Genomic DNA, 6,919 nt, shown 5'->3' on the forward strand with positions numbered 1-6,919 from the left:
AACTATTAAAAATTAAAAAGAAGATCGAAGTAAACTTTGATTTAATTTATTATAAAAGAGATGTGAAAATTAATATGAGTATTAAAAATTAACAAGAAGATCGAAATAAACTTTGATTTAATCTATTGTAAAAGAGATGGGAAAATTAATATGAAATGACAATCGGTCTGCGTGGCGAGTTGGTTACTGCCATTTAGCCAACACGAAAGAAAAACTTTGTCACCTAATTCAATTACTTGTACAGAAATCCTACGATTGTAAAACTTTACCGTGAAATAAAAGAATAAAATATTTATATACATGTTAAATCCTACGATTGTAAAACTTTACTGTGAAATAAAAGAATAAAATATTTATATACATGCTGTGCGTTGATTACTACCATTGAGCCATCTCAAAGAAAAAGGGGGTTTGTCACCTAATTCAACTACTTGTACGGAGATCCTACGATTGTGAAACTTTGCTGCGAAGGGTGGAAAAGGCTTATTGGAAGGAGGAACCCAGAGTGCCGATTTAGCAGCTACCGCGGCCGACCCTGCACCGACGCCTGTACAGTAAGTTAGTTTAGTTTATTTAATTTTTTTTTGTTTGTTTCCCCAATGCGTGGCTAAGCGCGCGCTGCCACCGCTGTGGCTGGAAAAAGGGGAGGGTGTGCATATGATGGCACGTTAGGGAAGACTCCAGACGGTGACAGACGGACTTACGGTGGACAGACGGACGCTAGACAACCGACGCGACGTTTCCTTTTATTGTGTTTTTTTTTATTTTTTTCTTTGTCTAAAAAAAAAATTTAAATCCTCAGCGGCGAGGAAAGAAAAAGAGTTTCATGACAACTTATATGATGCATTAATCTTTTCTATGTTGTTAAATAAACCATTGTGGTCTGTTGGATCCTTAATCAAGGAATTTACCCCTCGTGATCGACCCCGTAATACTAATGCAGTAGCCCTTTCCCCTTCAAAAAACTAAATATTTCTTCAAGCTCATTATCTCTTATTCATCAAAAAATGTTAGGGGCCTAAATTCAAAAATTCGTTCTACTTTCCTAAATTCAGTAAGCACGGTGTTTTCTTGTTTGGCCTTCACTGAAACTTGGTTAAAGCCTGATGTACATTCGCCAGAACTTTTCCATAATTCGTGTCAGGTTTTCAGAAATGATCGGTTGTATCGCAATGGTGGTGGTGGTCTAATTGCCATATCTGCGGCCGTGTCCTTCTATTCAATTGAATTTCCCATTACTCCCGACATTGAATTTATCGCCATTCGAGCGAAATTTCCTTATATGGGACCTGTTCGGATATCTCCATTTATAGGAATAGGCTGCCCTGCTTTCTTTCTCAAGAAGGAAGTCATTCATTACTCAGTATTTCGTTGATTCGCACAAGTGGGAGGACGTCGATTCGTTCACAGATTTAGGCGTTCTATTTGACCATAGGTTACGTTTTGAGTAGCATAATAAGCTGTCGTTAAGCAAAGCCGGGTTAGCGCTTGGTCTTATAGGTACTATGTAGCTTCAATCGAATCAGTTGCTGTTTGCCCGTAGGAATTTGGGTTTGGATCCGATTGCCTCTCTTCCCCCCTATGAAAATTGGTTGCTTCTATTATCCCTACCGTCACTTGAGAAACGTAGATTTGTTCTTGGTGTTTCCTTCTTAATCAAAGTAATAAATAGTACTATTTACTCGCCCGCATTACTTGCTGAGATAAGCTTAAATGTCCCTAATCGCTTCTCTATGCACTTTGTCTTGATTAAGCTTAGTCAATGTAAATACAAATATGAGCTGTTTAATCGGCTCAGAGATGTTTGCAGAAACCTAAATGATGTCTATCACTTATTGTCATTATGGGACTCTTTAGAGTCTATTAAAGCCACTTTGCTTAATATGCGCGATTTACCTATATCGTCCTTAAACTACCATTTCATTCTTAATGTCTCATTTTTTTATCTAAAATAATATTGTGTTGGTAGCCCGTTACAACACAGTTGGTTGGTTACCAAGCTTATGCATGTTTGCAATGGTTTAGGGGTTCTCTTACAACCTGAATCTGTTCTTGCTGCTGCTGGATAATTCGGAATTCCTTTAAAAGGTATTGCTAAGAAAAATTAATCCACCACCTCGTGGCGACCATCATAATTAATTTAGAATTAACATACTTACTTTTTCAGCTTTCATTCTCTAAGTCCTTTTATTTGATTCCCATATCGCTGATATCATTAAGACAAATCAATTCTAAATCATATTTATTTTAGAATTAACGCATGTTAAGGGAGATAATGTATCTTCATTTGAGAAATACAAAATAGTTTTAAAGTTACTGTCTTCCTTATCTTATGATTAATAAACATCAAATGCGAAAAAAGAGAAAGCAAGAAAACTTAATCATATGTAACTTTGTATGAGGATGGCCGGTTGTTTTCATTTTTGAACATAAGCAGTAGAGCCTTTGATAGAAGTACGGTAAAATCTATCTTTTCAATATGTAAACAACTATTTGGTTGCGTGCAGGTTTATCTTCAATATGTAAACACAGCCATGTGGTTGTGCAATATCATAATCAGCTGTTGATTTTTTAATTGAATAAACGCAATTATTAAAAACAAGTAAAAAATGTAATTTGAAGAACGTTTTCGGATTTATTGATTAAAATAAGCAGACAAAGGGCGAAATTATTAACATGATGGTGATCTCAAGAAATTTTGAAAACAACGTGGCAAACGACTCTATTTTAGTTGCGTCGCCCAACTTGTTGTCGTTGCGTTACCCCAAATAACATAATGTTTACTGGGTCAATTAGCGATCACGCACGAACATATGCTAAATAAGTCTGATACACTAAGATGCACATTCATTGCGTAATAAATGATAAAACAACAAATAAAGCAATATATACGATACTTACAACAAAATAAGAAGATATAAGATAATATAAATAAATATATAACCATAAAACAATAAATAACAAGGGGAAAAAAGGGGTGCAAACAAGGGACCTGAAAAGAAACATAAAAATTAGAAGATGCCTAGTTATGGGTATAAGTCCTTGCATGTTAGTTTTTTTTTAACTAGAACACAAGAATGATTGAGTTAGTTTGAGGTGAAAATATGGTACGTGGTTTCTGAGATTTTCTGCAAAAAACTATAGTCTTGACAATGATGATCGTTCTGCAGCCTCGCGGAAAACGTTGGATGAAGGCATCTGGTAACTTATGATCCATTTGCTGCAGTCTTGAAATAGGATCATAAGGACATCAACTTTAATAGCGTTAATCAGCAAACAGGTACCGTAAGTCCGCAATTCGAACAATTCGGTAATGAGCCTCATCCTCCCAATTTTCTGGATACTGAACTCAAATTTAAAATACCGCGTGATGTGGATATGGATAACGGAATGCATTCAACAACTTCGAAACTGTGAGTCTTACTGTGACCACGAGGAACAATTGCTGGCACAAATGTTGCGTACTTTTCAATTAGATTTGCAGTGGAGTAAAATCTTAAGTCCCTTATGATGCAGAGCAGCTAATACTGCACCAACGAACTAATGGATATACGGAATTTTGTAAATTTCAAAAACATACCGGGAGGCAAACGTTTAGAGAGTTCAATTACGGCAATGCCATGTACTCACCAACATTGAAGGTAATATTGCACAACCAAAATTAGGTATATGCGATAAGTTTTGTATACGCACTTACAACGATGGCAATAATGGTGCAAAGACCCTAATGTTTTTCGAGAAGGCGGCTTTACTTGCCTATTACGTGGGGGTGATAACAAAGAATTGGCTAAAGTGAAAAAAGTTGCCTCATTCTTAGTATACGCCCGATACAATTGGCGCTTGGAGATGTCATTTTTGTTAGATGAATACGCAGAAGCTTTAACCCCGAAACCACCAATATTCGATTCCAAAGAAACAAGTCCGGCTGACGAAAATGCTAATATCAACAAAAGTTCAGAAGAAGAAAATGTAGCGCAAGCATGTTAAGAACAGCTGTTTCTTTTAATTAATTCGATTATCGTTGATTATATTTAATTTCCAATCGAATATTTCGATTAAAATTAATAAACTAAATGAATAAATATTTGTTTAGATGTTTGTGTATATCCCAAACAGTTGCCTACCAAATCCATAAAAAAAAAAATTTGACTGCAGAAAGCTTTAGATAAACAAAACACAAGTGTGAAGCATCGACTCCTCCTTTACCCGGTTTCTTACAGTCTTCATGCTGTCGTTGGGGTGTACACAACCAACTTCAGCGTGTTACTCAATTGAAATAAACAAATAAAGAAAAGAGTCAAACATAACCTAGAAAGCAAAAAATTAAAAAAATCTTAGTAAAAAAGCATCAATATTTCATCATCACGTGAAATTTTGAATATCATCAATGGATTTCTCTATATAGTTACTGGATTATGGATCTAAATTTAAGGTAAAAGGTCCAATCCATATCAAATACAAACATACCCGGTTTCTTACACGATTTGTAAATAACACGGTTTGCCAATACACTTGTTTTACACGAATTCTTTCTTTCGGTCGTATGGTATACTTTTCGGTCGTATGGTATACTTTCTGGTCGTATAGTATACTTTTCTGGTCGTATAGTATACTTTCTGGTCGTATAGTATACTTTTCTGGTCGTATGGTATACTTTTCGATCGTATGGTATATGAAAATCTATACGAATGAAGGCAATCCATTTGGATTGAAACTGCAAATTTTGGCGAAACTGGCCAAATGTGAGATGACAGTTGAAAAGATTGGCATAAACGTAAGCCCCTATCATCCAAATAGTATAACTTTTATTGACTGTTAATTCATTCAATTCTTTTTATTTATTAATGCAGATGATAAAACCAAAAATTTATTATTATTACCAAGGCTGGAATCGGACAGTGGACTCATGTTGTTTTCTACCAACGCTGCTGCAAAATATTTTTTCCCGGATGAAGGTGAAAAGAGAGATGAGGTACGTGAGCTTTTTTTTATACTTTGAAAACTTTTTATCAAATTTTTTCTTTCCAGTGCCTTGAGTGGTCCGTAGGACATCTTAAGGGATCTCTTTTTGAAATTTTTAAAAGATTCAAATCGTATACCAGTTATTGTACTTCCTTTATTTCTAACACCAACAACCAAGTACAACAAAAGCTGCAACAACAACCGGCAGGTGGAGTAAATACGACTAGCACTGGCGCACAAGATACTCCGCGCATATCAGTTCCAACGCCGCCAATAGCACCTGCAAACCTTTTCTTGGCAACCTTTGTGCCGACTCAAACAGCAAATAACACTATCCAAGCTGCTGTGAATCCTGCTAGTTGTTTTAAGCAATGCTCTCAAGTTATACCAAAGTCGGCAATCTGTTAATGTGCCCACAGTGGCAACATGCTATACAATTTGACGTTACACAAAAATTAAAAAAACTGAAGTCAGAAAAATCTGGACCCAACCCTATAGCAGAAGAAGCAATTAAGGCGGCTCGGGCCTCCTCAACTTTACAATCCTTTCAGAGTACGGAACATAGAAAGGAAGACCGGAAAACTATACGAGTAGCTGGGAGTCAAGTTTAAGAAGATCCTACTTTAGCTGACTGGCGCGATGATGATTTCCGTATATTCTGCGGTGATTTGAGTAATGATGTTAACGATGTGTGAGTACCTACACGGACTTTTAGCAAATACTCCTCATTTCAAAGGGCTCGCGTAATATGTGTTAAAAGTGCAGGTGAAAATAAAGGTTTCGCGTTTGTAAGTCTCGTGAACCCAAAGATTTCATTAAAGTCATGAAGGAGGTGGATGCCCGCTACGCAATCAGTCGCCCGATAGAATTAAATAAAAGCACTAGTTTGGATATTGTTAAGAAAAAGGAGCGCGAGAAACACTGCAACTGTTCACTTCAGCGCGATCGTCTGTTCCGAATTAGTTTCTTCGTTGTCGTACAATATATTACTATCACCTACCTTTTCCCTGGGCAGTTGCCTATAAGAACAGAAAAGAGCTTTATGACCGAACGTAAAGTTGCTTTCGCCGTTAGTTCAGTCGCCTGGCATAATTTACGCGGATAAGATTGATGACAATCCATTGAGAATATTGAAGGATAATACTGACGATAAACTATGATGGAAACCAGACCAATAATACCATGTATAATATAATACCATGGAAAGCAGACCAATAATACAGCCGACCAGAACGTCTTGGCAGCGGTCCATCTTCCTCGTCTTAGCTGCTGGAGTGGAGAAGTTTTAAAAATGTTTACTACCAAGTTTCTACTATTGACGGTATAAGGAGTCCAATCCAATCTGTGAATCAAATAAATAAGTTTCTTATTTAGAAATTCATTAGTGTATAGTGAAACAGTTTGTTATTTTCTAATTTATGTTGCTTCGAATGAAAATGTAGCAGATTCGTTAATCAAATGTTTATGTAAACAAGACCCATTTGTAAACTTCCGTGACATTTATATAATATATTTATTAATTTATTATTAATTCTTTTTTAAATATACAGCCAACACACGGTCTTTTAAGAAAAATTCATTAACGTTATTTGAAGAATTTTTATTGGAATTCAACTATTTTTTTAAAAATATTCGGAGAAAGCACTCAATAATTCTAAATAAATTAAGAAAAAGTTTCTTATTCCATACATATATCTTAAGTTGTATAATCTTTTCTGCCTAAAAAGAAACATTTTTTAATTTTTTCTATAAATCTTGTGTGAACTTACAAGTTTGCTCAATATTTTCACTTTCATATTTACGTTTACATTTACGTAATTTATCCCCTCAATAATAAATATATTAAGATTTTAAACTATTAATTCCGCCAATATAAATAATACAGATGTGCATGGCTTCTTTTCTCTTCTTCTGGGCCCACGATTATAAAATCGCCCAAAAAATATCACTTCTTGAA

The 6,919-nt window shown here is 35.4% G+C and overlaps 1 pseudogene; it reads left to right on the forward strand.

Annotated features, from left to right (window-relative positions):
• Positions 1 to 4,664: 4,664 nt before the first annotated feature.
• Positions 4,665 to 6,511, forward strand: LOC119640979 (annotated as a pseudogene).
• Positions 6,512 to 6,919: the final 408 nt, after the last annotated feature.

The sequence above is a fragment of the Glossina fuscipes genome, unplaced genomic scaffold (assembly GCF_014805625.2).
Source record: "Glossina fuscipes isolate IAEA_lab_2018 unplaced genomic scaffold, Yale_Gfus_2 133, whole genome shotgun sequence".
NCBI classification, from domain to species: domain Eukaryota; kingdom Metazoa; phylum Arthropoda; class Insecta; order Diptera; family Glossinidae; genus Glossina; species Glossina fuscipes.